The sequence below is a fragment of the Dicentrarchus labrax genome, unplaced genomic scaffold (assembly GCF_905237075.1).
Source record: "Dicentrarchus labrax unplaced genomic scaffold, dlabrax2021, whole genome shotgun sequence".
Taxonomy (NCBI): Eukaryota; Metazoa; Chordata; class Actinopteri; family Moronidae; genus Dicentrarchus; species Dicentrarchus labrax.
Genome location: NW_026136701.1, coordinates 23,805,773 through 23,820,663, shown reverse-complemented (window position 1 = coordinate 23,820,663; position 14,891 = coordinate 23,805,773). Strand labels below are relative to the sequence as shown.

General features: G+C 39.8%; 1 non-coding gene across 1 annotated transcript; it reads right to left on the bottom strand.

Moving 5' to 3' along the window:
- Positions 1 to 14,083: 14,083 nt before the first annotated feature.
- Positions 14,084 to 14,165, bottom strand: trnas-uga (transfer RNA serine (anticodon UGA)). Its single transcript has one exon. It is a non-coding gene; the product is annotated as a tRNA-Ser (tRNA).
- Positions 14,166 to 14,891: the final 726 nt, after the last annotated feature.

The following is a 14,891-nucleotide window of genomic DNA, read 5'->3' as shown; positions in this document are numbered from 1 at the left end:
CTTTCCTCTCAGCGGGGTTCCCCTCTCCCTCGGCACTGAGCCGACACACGCCGCAGAGCGCTGACAGCAACACGCTGATGTCTGTGTCACGGCTCCCTTCCTTCTGCTTCCTGCTTCATCCCGCCTGCAGCAGACCTCCAACACGCTGCAGGTCTTTATCAATATGTGTTCTTCTGCTTCTGTTTTTCCGTTATGCATTTGATTTATGTAATGCATGATGCTAAAGCAGTGACAATGGATGCTCTTTAGGTTATCTTTAGAAAATCTTTTGGATTGGTCCTTTTTTTTTGTCTCTTTAGTGTTGTATCTAATTCCTGATCACTTCCATATGGTGTAATGGGAGGGTGGAGAAACAAATCTTACTTCCAAAACAAGCTGGCAGCATTGTATATTCAGAGTGAAGAGGTGGTCAGTTGCAGAAAAACATTTTGTATGTGGAGTCTTTGCAGCCTTCAGACCCCCACATCAAAAAGCACAGCCTCTCCATACTGTAGATACTGTACTCACAGGTACAGTAGGTGCACTCACAAAACAACCATTTCATCACGGCAACTGCAGCAACGGTGCCTCTTTTGGACACTATCCAACATCTAATTTGTTCTTGTGCATTCTGCAAAATGCTGGTGAATCCACAAAACATGTCACTTCTTGTGATGTGTGTTTATCTCGTGAAAGCTGCAGAGCGCTTGTCTGGCATCGGCAGAATAATTCACAAATGCAAGAGCAAATGACACATCATTCGTCTGGTTCCCAGGCTAGCAGAACACACTGACTGAAAGAAATCTAAAGTTAGAATTAACTGGCTTCAGTTTGATTGGCTGTGGATGTAAATACAGTGGTGGCACAGGGTGTGTCTGTATCAAAATGTGGGTTTTTTTGTTTGTTTTCTTTTATCAGAGACCTAAAAAACAACCCAAAACAGTTGCAAAATAATGCAGAACATTTGGATTATTCTGAAAGCCTTTGGTTATGCATGACTGTCTCAGAGTTTTTGTGTAAATATAACAGAGTATAAACTAGGTTGCATTTATTTTTTAACACCTGACTTTTTCCACAATTCTTTAAACATGTAACAATCCAGCTGCTGCATGTGGCACCGGGACAATCACTGATACAGGCAGAGAAACACATGGTATGGCGTGTACATACTGCATAATGTAGGCTATATCTATGAGAATCAACATTCAATAAAACAACAAACATATACAGACAGACGGATAAGCCCTCAGGTGATCATACACCCCTGCCTCCAGGTGGATGCGGCTTTAGCATCTGTTTAAACAAGGATAGCCACCGTGAGAGATTGGGATTTCATGCTCAGCTTCACTAAATCCTTTTAAAGATGCTGCAGCTCCGGCTAGCTTCCCCACAGAGAAGACATGGCTTCAGCGTAAGCAGCGAGGTCGTTCCTCTGTTCTGACAGGACAAACGCAGAGCATCCAGCGGCTCATTAGACAGCAGTGCCCCGAGGGCTCAGCTCCACCTCTCAGACGAGACGGAGGAAAGACACTTAACCACATGTGGACTGAGTCTCTGAGGTGTGTGTGTGTGTGTGTGTGTGTGTGTGTGTGTGTGTGTGGAGAGAGCGAGAGAGAGAGATGGAGAGATGGAGAGACAAACAAAGGGAGAGACATTGAAGAAGACAGTGAGAAAGAGAGAGAGAAATAGAGATGTAGAAAGGAAAGGGGCTGGACAGAGCACACACACACACACAGTCTCAGCAGAGAGAAAGTTCCCACACAACAACCCCTCCCACAATCCTCCCACAGGACAGGGCAAGACTGAAATAAAGGAGCATGTGAGTGTGTCTACATACTATGTGTGCATATGCATGAATATAGAACTAGATAGGGTACGTAAACGTGTCAAATTGTGTGCTTATTTGTATGTTTGTCCTATTATATGTGGGTGGATATACATCTCTACAGTATGAACAATGTGTGGCTTCATTTGTGTGTCTGTTTTACTGAATATATCTTATGTAAAGCCAAAGTAATCCTGTGTCACGGGGGCAACTTTTAAACTCTGAGCTAAGGGGGGGGGACTGACATGCTTGGCAAGCACATTTATCATACAGACTTCCAGAGAGCAAGTAAGTTGTTCAGGGTCTTAAATCAAACAATAAGAATGACCTGGTCAACTGACGGATTATAGTTGGTGTGTGGAGGTAGATTTATAGAAGTAGATTTTCTTTAGATTATAGAATTTTCTATAACCTTTGTAAATAGGTTGCTCTTTAGAGGGTCAACACACTCCCAGCTCATTAGATACCGTAGCTGTCCCTCTGCTTTAAAATGTGACGATGTAGGTCATGGGGCCGAACAGCTGTCTCCTGGGTTAAAATCTTGTGTTTATTTGAGCCATCCGTCCACTGCACCACCTCTGTATGCAGACTTTTGCTGCTAGTTAATTAATGATGCTCGAGTTACACCTACAGCGTCATATTTTGAGGCAGAGATCAAGCTGCCATATTTGACGACTCGCGAGTGAGAGCGGGTTGGTTTGAGGATCATATATGTGCTTTGAATGGTAACTTGTGTCTGATATTCCCATAAAAACTTCAATGACCTCATTCAAAATTCTTAAAATTACATGGACTTGTTTTTTGTTTTGTTGATGACAGAATCCATGAATATGCAAATACGTTTTGGTTTCAAAACTGGACACAAGATGTCTCGTATAGTTTATTGAAAAATTCCACCATCAGTGAATGTGCACTGGAGGTTCCAAGTCTACACTTCACATGTGTAAGTTTCCTATTGGGCCGCAAATGGCTTTCAGACTTGAAGTCATGCTCATATGTCCGCATTATTCTGAAATGTAAGGTGATCACAGAGAAACGTTCCCCCTTCCTGCACATACATTATCCTGCACAGTGAATGTCAAACATCCAAGTAACAATAAGCAAGGCTAATGAGGCTTATAAATATCTCTGGACTTATGAGATCATTGTCGGCGATTTTGCAAATCAGTGATGAGAACTGCTTTATGGCAATAATTGCATGAACAGGTTTCTTTCATCGATGTGATAAAGTACCTTGGATGGTCTGTTTTTTTTTACCTGGATTAGCCAAAAAAAAGGCATTCTCATTTGCTTATTCTATCTGTGATGGATTCCAGAATCTATACAATACTGTACAATACCGTTATTGGGATGTAAATGTACAACCCTGAAATGTAACAGATTTCATCCACACCCGCCCCTAGATCTCATATGTAGCTGTCCGTAGCCACTAACGTTTAAACAGGCAGATACTCTGGTCAATGTGAGTGTGTGCTGTTCAGAGTTGGTTGTGTAGTTTGCTGCAGCTGGCTCGTCCTCACCCAACACGTAATCTCCTCGTCTGTCTTCAGTCCTTCAGTGAAGCTGTAGCTAACTTCCCTAATCAGCAAATGGACTAATAATCCCCAATTTGCTGTTCCACCCCAGCTGCATTTAGTCCCTTTCAATGCTAACGAGGCGCAAACAAAGAGGAGAATTAGTCAGACAGCACAATACACACCAAAAGATGTAAACACGCACACACTGCCTCTGTATGTGTGGTAATGGTTATTACAAAGACATACACTGTTCTGTGTATGTCTGTGTGTGTGCTAGATAACTGGTTGCTTAATGAAATTTGTAATGCAAACTGTAACAACAGTCTCATTCAGTCTCAACTAACGGTGCGCTTTTACAGGCCATTCTGATTTATTCATAGCCAAACAAATACACTGAAACTCTTCCACTCCAGAGACAACGTATAGCCTGAAGAGGGAAAATTCCATAATTCAATTTAGCATCCTTCTCTTTAAAGAAAACATCCAGCCTTCAGCCACACGAATCACAGGTTTACAAAAGAAGCAATGAAAACACAAAACTTGTTTTGCTGACACACATTTTAAACTTTGCACTCATGGGCAACTTCAGCAGGTATGTGTGGGGAATTGTTCTGTGTGAATGTAAAATTACAAGATGATCTTTGACATACAGTTCGGAGGATGGTTTTCAGACCGGTGTACAGTACTATGTGTTTCCTGTCAATAATTTAGATGGACTTAAATACATAAATTGATGGATGTGTGTGTGCGTGTGTGCGTGTGTGTGCGTGTGTGACACTGTGCTTCTTATTGAACTACATGTATTTGATAACTTATATCACTTTGCGTATTCAGATTAATATTACAAAATATAGTCAACAAATAAGTAATGATGTATTATTATAGATACAGATCAAACGTTTTATATTTCATATATTCAAATGCTGCAACACTGAAGTGATGAACACATCATGCATCCATGATTATAATCCAATAACACAATATATATAATTTTGAAATGATGCCATTCTGCATAATGGGCACTTTTACTTTTGGTACTTTAAAGCATCAAAAAGGAGCTTCAGTTTTTTTGTTGACTCTGGCGGCCCCTGTGGACAAAAGAGGTAGTGTTTTTACAGCCTTGTTTCATTGATTTCAAGTGGAATCCGAGCAGGTGGCAGGCATTAAGAATAAGTACATAGAAATAGCCAGTCTTCTGGTCTCATTTGCTTATGTTGTTCATAGAGAGGCCTCAGTATTAAATTCAGACTGTAACATAACCTGTTTGGGTGCAAACTACAGGCAAGCCAGGGGGAGTTTGGCTGCTCTTAATAAGACATGAAAAGATGATTTGTGAAATTTGGGGGAATTTCTAGAATATCAACAATATGCTTTTGTTGCCATGCATTTAAATTTTTCTATATCTTCATCATGATGGATCATGTGTAAAATTAGCCTATTATTGATGTATGATTCATGCATTAGGGTGATTTATTACTAATTCACTTTAGTAAATATATTTATTCTTGCCATCACCATTGAAGTCTGATGGCGCAATATCACTGACTTCACTCACTTTAACTCATTATTAACATTATTTATTTCAGCCCCCCACCCACCATAAAAACAGCAAGCTCCCCCAAAAGCCACTTTGTTTTTAAGTATGTGCAAGAATGTTTTTCTACACTGTGGTATTAGTACTTTTACTTTAGTAAGGGATCTGAGTACTTCTTCAACCAAAGAAAAAGAGTGTTTGCTGAATCAACAACAGCCCGACGCTTTGTGCTGTGACGCCCTATGGGTTCATCTTCTTCCTCTGTGGTGGTTTTTTTGGTACAGTATTGGGGAAAAGAAAACAGAAATGAGGGGAAAAGGTGACAGGAGGAACAGCGGCTACCTGTTTCAATCATGTTTCACTCACTTTTTCTGTGGTTAACTTGGAACAGAGCATGCAGAGACACTCTCAGGTGTATCTATACTTTTATTAAATCCTATAAAATAAGTTAGCATGAAATTGCTCTCATTTGGCCGGACAGCCAGCTGTAAGACAAACCTTCAACCTGAGCAAAAAGCTGATTATTGGAAGTGTCTTACGGTGCAGTGAGACAATTTGACTAAAAATATCATGCAGCGAGGCAGATAAGTCGGGATACGAGATAAGAATTCTTGCCAAGTTTGTCTTTTTGTCACGGCTGAGAATGATTATTATTATTGAATGGCTTTGTTTTCCCGCGTTCCCTGTGTCACTTCCGACCTCTAACCAGCTCCACCTGCCAAGTCAAATCTATTTAAAGGTTGTTTCAGTTTATCGTGACAAATGAAGGCCATATCTTTACCATCAGTGTTTGTCTACCTCCCTCTTTCCAAATTCAGTTTTCCTTTCTCTCTCTCTCTCTCTGTCCCTTTCTTCTTTCCCCCTAACCCTTTCCTTATGTTTTCTGTCCGATTAATTGCCTACACTCCTCACCTTCACTCTTCATTTCCATTCATCATTCATCATTCATCATTTGCAGGTTATGTCATATAGGCTATAAGCACCTTTTGCCCTTTGCCTCCTTCACCTCTGTCTATTTCTCTGCTTTTCCAGTTTTTCACTCACCTTCATCCCTCTGTACACCCCTCCAATTCTAGCTTTTCTTTTTCTTCCTCCTCCCATCTCTCTTCTCTCCTCTTTGTTCAAGGTCAGTGGCTTCTCTGTGGGATTTCCCATCATACACATGGAGTGAGGCTGGAAGCAGGAGGCTGGAGATCCTGATTGGCTCTCCCTGACCTCATGGTGTTGCCCTCTCAGCAGCCCACTTCTCCTTCACTCCTTCTTCCCCTCCTCACCTCCCCACCTTCTGCCTTTCTCCTCCACCACTTCTTGTACCCATTTACCTTCTCATATCTTGTTTTATCTTTTTGTCATCTTTTCTCCTTTTCCTCTCTTCTTCTCTGCACTGACCTCACTCACTTCCTCCTTTCTCCTCTGCCCTCATCCCTTCACCTCTCCTTTTCTCTGTACACTTCATAACTTCTCTCCTTTCTCACTTCATCCCGTCTTGTTCCTGTTTTCACCTCTCATTTTAGCCTCCATTTCTCCTTCCTTTGCCCCTTTCTTTTCCATCCTCTCCACTGCCAGAACAGTGCATTGTAGGTGAATTGGACCTCCACAGAGTGTTCAACCCAAACCAGCTAATTCATTAATTCTGTTACAGGAGAAGCTGTGGTTTATTCTGTATGTGTAAATGGCAGTCTGTGACTGGCGTGGTTTTGTAATGTGGTGGATTTCATTTCTGTAACTGGGTGGCCATGAATTGAGCTTTGGCTGGAATAAGGTTTTCCAGACAGTGATGTCTGTTTTTAGTTTAATTTAGGTTTGATTTTAAAATGAGACACTGGTGCATTCAGAGTTATTGCATGCACAAACTGTTACTACAGACAGAGGTCCACTTAAGACAGATTGTTATTATTTTATTTGTTTTCATGCATTTAATTTTTTAATTTACGTTCATATAATGCTTACTACTGCAGCATCTTGTTGTGTGTGTGTTTGTGAGAGAAGTGTGTGAGTGTGTGTGGGCTGGAAAGGAGGGATATTTAAGGAAGGGTAGTAGGCACAACAGCCTGAGATGATGCAAAGCCTTTTGTAGTTTTTGATGGTCTCTGTCTTTTTTTAAATGTTATATATTTAAAATATTCCTTCTGTGATAATTTTTGGAAAACGTTTGAATCTGTTTTGGATTTCAGAATAATGTGGGGTTTTTTTTTATGTGTGACAAAGTAAATTCTGCATCGCAAATTCTTTATATCAAACTTTGGGATTTCTTTAAAGGTGTTTTCAACCAGAAAAACCTTCAATAAAGTGTGATCTACAGTAAGTAATTGAGCACCTGATCTTGTGCAAAATTGCATTGATTATTTTTATTTATTGCTAAAAAGATTTTCACTTTATTATGCTTTATAATATAGTCCTGCAGGTGTCTGCTTAGTGCAGCCACAGCATTCCACTGTTTGGACACACAAAACTAGGGGAGTGTCCTCACAAATACGCAGCCTCACCCAATACGATGTCTTTTCGAAAAAAATCTCCGTAAACACGGTGTCGTTTCCAGAAATATCTGCGTCCACACGGATTCACTGAAACAGTCCCAAAACGTTGTAGTACATATGCCAGGCCTGTATGTGGCGCTGTGACACCGCCACACCAATACACTAAAACTGGAAGAGAATCCATGGAGCATGCGCTTTTTACAAACAAATAGTAGTAGTCCGCCATTGTTGTTGTTGTTATGACGCGTCTAGTGGCGGCGGCTGAGGTTAAAGGCTAAAGGCATAAAGGGGCTAAAGGGGCTAATACATCATCGTTTCGGGAAAAATCCGTTTTCGGCGTCCAGATGACTCCGGGCAATCTGCCGTTTTCGGATTTTCCCACTCTGGGACCTGTTTCCAAAAAATATGCTGTATCCGTCTGGACGCGAGGCTGATACGATAAAGTATTTATCCGGATTATTTGTGAGGACAGACCCTAGGTGTCTTGCTGTCTTTATTATTTGTGAAACTGTCCAACTATACTAAATACATTTCTATGTTTCTGATACATGTATTCATGCATCTTGTATATTGTATTTTAGAGGATAAGAGTAATTTAGTGATAACATTTTTGTGATAAAGTGAAACACATGGACATTTGTGTAATTTAGGGGGATGTAAAATGTTGTTTTATAGCTCAGCTGATTACAAATATGCTTAAACAGGAAATCTCTGCATGTAGGCTACCAGAGAATATATGAAACTGCTTCTAGACCCACAAATCAAGTCATTTTCTGCCTCAGGTGCTGACCGACCAGGTGACCCACAGTGGAAGACCACACAACATCACAGCTGAGCGGGGCCAGAAATGTGGCCAGTGAGCCTTTGGCTTCCCCTCCATTCTGTAAACAGAAATTTGTCTCTGTTTCCAAAGTAAACTGCCTCTCTCTAACTTTCACTGCTGTTGAGATGCCTTGAACTTTTAGTGACTTGCAACTATGTCACAGATAAAACATGTACTAGATTGGATTTTTTTGTCAACCTTTAACATTTTTGTGCAAAAAGTTAATAAATAATAAACAATGCAATAAAAATAAGATTTGCTCTAAATGCATTTCATAAAAGTAACACACACTGCAAAGAAAATGCATGTTATAAGCCTGTTTGCAAAGCACATATTGAGCCACGATTTACACAAAGACAGGTAGGGAAATTGCATCACTGTTTATCTTTACAGTGTTGGCCAAAAAAAGATATGTAATTATTCAGGCGAGCCACACACGTAGAATTTGTCATTCTGGTTTGTGGCAATTTGGCAAACACGTTTTATTTCAACGCACAATTATCCTTAAACAAAATACAAGATAGGAAAAAAAGTAATAACACCGTGAAAGCTTTTTTGCAATCCTCTAAATTTGACCTTTCATTGAATTTCATGTTTGTTTTCATATACAACAAAGAGGCAGGATCTTTCTTTCTCTGAAAACCTTGGCTGAAGAAAGGTGACGGTTGCCACGAGACATTTATAAACACAGAAAACAATTGCAGCGTTCAAAAACCTCACTGTGATAAAGTCATGGACAAATGATCCTGTGTTCCTGTGTTACTGAGAAACATAAATTGAGTAACACTGGACTTTTTCTTGTTTTTTTTTTTCTAGGACCACGGTGGTGCCCATGTTTTGTCTTGTTTTTACAGGCCAGGATTTGAGGAATGACCACTTGGGTTAAAAAATAAAGTAAAACAATGACAGAAGTTGTGCCGGTCACTTGTATTTGTCATATTGTAGATGAATATTCAGTGAGATGCTGAAGACCCATTCGACCAAAACCCCATCCCTGTGTATGAACAGGTATAGTGGGTTTTTGTGTGTCTGTCTGGTTTATTCAGACCCCCTTCAAATGATCATAAACCCTCATATTTACCCACATTCTCTCAAATCTCTGGTGCCTGCATGCTGTCTGTCTATACTACAGAGTCTCTATTCATCATGTCTGGGAATATATGATTAAAAGGACTCAGTAGCAATTTGCAGCTTAATTATTTAGAAACACACCTACACTTTTTAAAATGATACACTTTTTGCAGCACACAAGTGTGCCTGGTTTGGGAGAAAACATTTCTGTAACTAGCATGTGACAATTCAAAGGAATTTAATTTAGTTCTTTAAAAAACGCTTTTAAAAGAGTGTAACTCTGAAAGCCTGTACCACAAATAGTTACTGCTCAGTATATGAGGATTCTCACATAAAACTGTTTCAAAAACTAAACCATAAACAAGATTAGTGTTACCTGGGGATTTATTCTGTGATTTGGAATACTTCTCCAATATCTCAACCCTGAGAGAACCAAATGTGAATCAAAGCTAACCTCCCAAAATATACCGTGAATTATGACATGGGAAGTTGGTATGAGTCATTAAATCTCTATTCTATATTTTGGAACTAAGTCCGTGTTGCAGGTCTGCAGTTTCCACTCTGACAGCAACACTTTGGCTCGGTTTGTCTTGCAAGGTAGCCAGATGCCAGGGCTAGCGAGTCATATTTTTGGCAGCAGGACAGCAGCAGACAGCTGGCTGACAGTGGCACTCTGAGATGTTAACCTGCCCAGACACTTCCCTTCACCCCAGGCTTATAACACAACCACTGAGCCCAGCCGCAGGGGGAGACTCACACACATCCTTGAAAGAACACATTGAAAACAAACTAAAAAGTAGATTAGATATAGTGTATTTCACACATGCAATACACTTGTGTCATTTCTTCTTTTCCTTCAGTTGTAAGACGCATGTATTGACCCAAATATCAGTTTGAATATACATTTTATACATAGCTATTATTTCTCTGATCTCTGTACTTGGCTTTTACCTGTTTGTTTACTTATTTATTTATTTATTGGTCATCTACAAGTCGAAGCTGATTTTACTCTGAACTCGGTGAACATCACTCAGGATAAGTGTCAGCTAACTGTCTCACATGTAATGTAAAACATTTCCACCACTGACAGGTTTCTTTTGAGAGAGATTGTAAGGCATCAACTCCAGACTTGCAAACATTAATTTAACCAAGCAATTAATGGCAACCTGTGATAGACAGGCGGGCAGACAGATACAGTCAGGCAGGCAGCCAGAAAGACAAGCAGGAACACAGACAGACAGACAGACAGACAGACAGACAGACAGACAGACAGACAGACAAGCAGGAATACAGACAGGCAGAAAGACAGACAGGTTCCACATTCTCTCCTGGCAGCTCTGTTGGCTACATAACATAGCCTGGAGCAGGGCTTTGTGCTTGTGTGTGTGAATGTTGCATCCATAGAGCACTGTGTTATGTGCTTTAGGAACTCTGCTATTTGGTGTGTACCCACATTTTGATCATTTATGGATGTGTTAACTGACCTCCTCAATAGAACTATACATTTATGTTAAGTGACAAACCCCTCTAGTGGTCACCTAAACATGTAACGTTATTATAGGGTGGTAAAGGAGAATTTAGAGTGAATGTATCGGTGAAATGACCACGATCGATCCCTAACCTTAACCACGTGGACATTACCATGACCATGACAATGAAGCTCCCCTAACCTTATAACAAAGTGCTTATTTCAACCCAAACCACGATCTGTCCCTAACCGTAACCAGGTTGTTTTTGTGTAAACCATAACCATAGTATTGTCACATCATAAAATTATTTTTCAACTGTAATTTGTAATTAATTATTTTTTTTAATGAACAGACACATAGTAGCGTTCTTGAAGACATGAACAAACAACGTATTTTGGCATTTTATTTGGAGGACTAATAATGGATTAATAATAAATAATAGAAAATGTACCATCTCACATACGTAACTTCTGCAGTAACTATACAATCTACAAAATAATGTAAGTGATTGTAAATCTATATATATGCATTTTATTTCATTGCTTATCATCCACCTCTCGATTTGCTACCAAATGTAAACCATGCTGATATGTGGGATGATAATCTGGCTGAAGGTTAGGGACAGAGTTTACTGCTGAAGTTGAGATATTGTGGATTCAATATTTTACAATTGAGCTAATTTAAGACTAAGAGTGAGGAGCTGAATTGGTTGGGGCATGTTATCATATGCACCACTGAAAGAATATGGTCTAGAAAATCCTGTTAGAGTGATAGATCCACAAGTTTGAACACTCATCAGATGACTGTGATTTTACAACTCTGGAAAGTTTTCATGGTAACAGTCATTTTATCTTTTGTTGTGATGATTGCCAGCTACAACAGTAGAAATACCAAGGTCATGTTATAATCCATCAGAAATATGTGCCTGCTTGTATTCGGTTGGCCAATGCAGTGGAACAATGCAACAATTTTGGTCAGAGCTCAACCATAACCATACCAAGAAATATCAAAGTATTAGTATATTCTGGGTACAGCATCTTCCTTTAAGCCTCAGATAATCCAGTCAGCTGTTGGCTTTCTTCCATTGCTGTGACTTGTTGTCCTGCATGCCACAGATGGATCAGCCCAAGCTGTCTTGAATGCCAAAGCTGTGGCAGTCATTGGAGGTGCTAAAACTTTACCTGTCAAGGCAAGACATACATTCTCATTTGATGATGACATTACATCAGGTTAATGTAGAATTACAAACAGAATTGAAAAAGAATTTGTAGACTTTACAGTTCCAATGTCAGAAGTCTGAATTTGGATATTTAAAAATCAACTAATTGTGCATTACAATGACAAGCAGTACAGGGAACACTATTGTGTTTAACATTGGTGGCTAAGCTGTTCGAAAGGTGCAATTTCCCTAAAGTTTATGACCCTGTGGTTCAGCTTCATCTAAGGCTTGTTGGGTAACGGTTGTTGGCTAACGCAGGTTATCTTGGGTAGACTGAGCCAAGGATCCTTAGGGTGTTGTCACTATGATAGAAGAAAGAACAGAAAATGCTGTTTGAAAAGGTCAAACGCAATAAAAACAACGTTGCATGCAACTTTGGATCAAACACACATGCAATACCACAATCACAGAGTTTTGAAGAGACCTTGTAAAGAAATCGTGTTTATTCTTAAAATGCTGCAGTAAAGTAAAATAGCAAAGTGATGCATGTGGAAAGTTATTATTCAGATAGCTTTCAGATTCAGATAGCAAACTATGTGGCGAAGGAGAAGACCAAAGCTGAGGCTGATTTTGACTTAGCAAAGGCTAAACAGAGTGCCCAATTATTCTTCATAATCCAGAGAAAAACCCAGCATACAGTATAGCACACACTATCTGACTGACAGGTGATCTCTGGGTAGTGCAGTGGGAAAAAAAAACACTGCCGTTTAATCACAGTTTAAGTATCAGTTTGACTATCAGTCTTTTAGCATTTCTTTTAAGGCAGACATAGAATGAATATTAAGATTGAATCCTTTAAGTACTGTACACAGAAAGTGATTCTTACTTCCTCCTGGCTGGATTAAAGGAGGTTTGGTATCTAATATTAGCAGTGAACCATCTATTTATGGGTTTTATCACATCCGCTATTCTGCCAGTACAAACAGACATCGTGCTCTGAGAGTGTTTGGCTTTGTTTTAGCATCATTGTCAATGTACGTCTAACAACTGCCAATTTTCTAATTTCGAGCACAGTCTCCATCACAAAAGCCACCTCTTCTGAGCTGGAGTTGAAGCAGCGATGCAAATATTTTTTATTTTGGCCCTTTTTCCTACAATCCTTCACTCTGCTAACTGAGTTATTGAATGGGACTGCCATTAGTCATGATTCTGTTGGAAAATACACGTTGATGTTAAAAAAACATGGACAAAAGCTGATTAAGATAAGATGATGGCTGGCTCTTGATAGTGGATTTGGTGGTCTTCATTTGTTCATATAACTGACCAAGTCTCTGGTCTACAGCTCTGGAGCAAACCAGAACAAATGCACATCCAAGATGAATACAGTATGTCATCCAGTCTCTCCTGTACCCGGAGTGTGCAGGTGGAGCAGAAAGACACATGTGGAGACTCCAGATCAAATGTCTCCTACTTCCTTCCTCCTCCACTCTCAGTGTGAGAAGACTCCACTTGGCCTCCCCTGACAGGCCAAGGTAGCCAAAACCAAATATATTACCCTTCCGCATATTGTTTAGTTTACAGTGTGACTGATCTGGTTATTAAGTTTCGGTCAGTCAACTGGCTGACATTGTAGAATCACAGGGGGATAAGGGTTTAATTTTCACAAAATCATCATCTTCTCGCACTGAGCTTGTTCGGGTATAGATGAACATTTTAGCATCTCCAGTTCCCTTGCCTCAAAGTCAATGGGTTCTTGAATGGCTTTTGGTTAGATGCCTGACATAAGGTCTGGTTAAAACAGGAACTTCTTCCCTTTTTTTAAAGGTATTTTTTGTAAATTGAGATATTGTGAATATAACCATCTGTACAGTACCGTGTTAAACATTAATGTTTTCTGCACTCTTTTGAGAAATGTTCATAGTATTTACCGAGTCATGCCTGTCCAAGATTGTAACAGTAAACATCCATTGAAACTGAAAAAAAGAGACTTCACCAAAACCATTTACCATTAAGAAAATAAAATATATCACTGACCAATTGCACAACTGAGTCATTGGCAAGACAATTGTTATGTTTGTGAAGACATTATAAAACCAATAAAATACAGAAATATTCATGGTTCCACTATATATATATATTGCCAAGGGGCCATTTGTATAGATGCTTGCTTCAATGTACCCCTACAGGCTTTGGGGTCAATCATACAAATGGCGAAGAGGCAAAGACCATCGCTGTGAGCAGGATTTGAACCTACGTGGGGAGTCCCCATTGGATTTCAAATCCAACGCCTTAACCACTCGGCCATCACAGCTACACATAAAAGCTGTCTTCCTCCATCACGCCTCAAGAGAGCAAACATTTGTAGCGGCAAAAAAGCAACTTAACAGTTAATGGCAACGCTTTTATCTGATGTTCTCATCCAGAGCCACTGCTGAGCAGGGAGGAGGGTGGGTGTGTGTGTGTGTGTGTGTGTGTGTGTGTGTGTGTGTGTGTGTGTGTGTGTGTGTGTGTGTGTGTGTGTGTTGGTGAAGGACACTTTGTCAAGACAGATGGCTGATAAAAATGAAGCTCAGAACTTCCAGTTCCAGAACAGCCTCTAATGTTGCATTTGCAAAATACCAAGAGTGTAACAAAGATGTTCTTTGTGCAGTAATTGTTACACATTTTCAAGAAAATTTTAAAGCAAAATATGATTATGCAGTACAAGGATTTAATTCAGAATGTAGGATTCACTCTATTCACTCATTTTATTCCTGTTTATATCAGTGTTGCTAACAAGATACAAGGTGAAAGTAACATAATTTCCGTGCTGTTGGAAGTGTTTGGTGTTTGAGCTAAGAGCAGCATAACAAATGCAAATGTTGCATGTCCGTCATTCTTGTCCATTATTACTGTCACAAGGATGGACAGCGCAGGTAGCAGGTTTCTCATTTCCTATCCAAAGCATTATTTGGGTCCACTTGTCATTATGTGAATCACCCGCTATGGCCTTCACATTTACCTCCTCCGGAGTTCCAGAAACAAGGAAGCTTTTTGT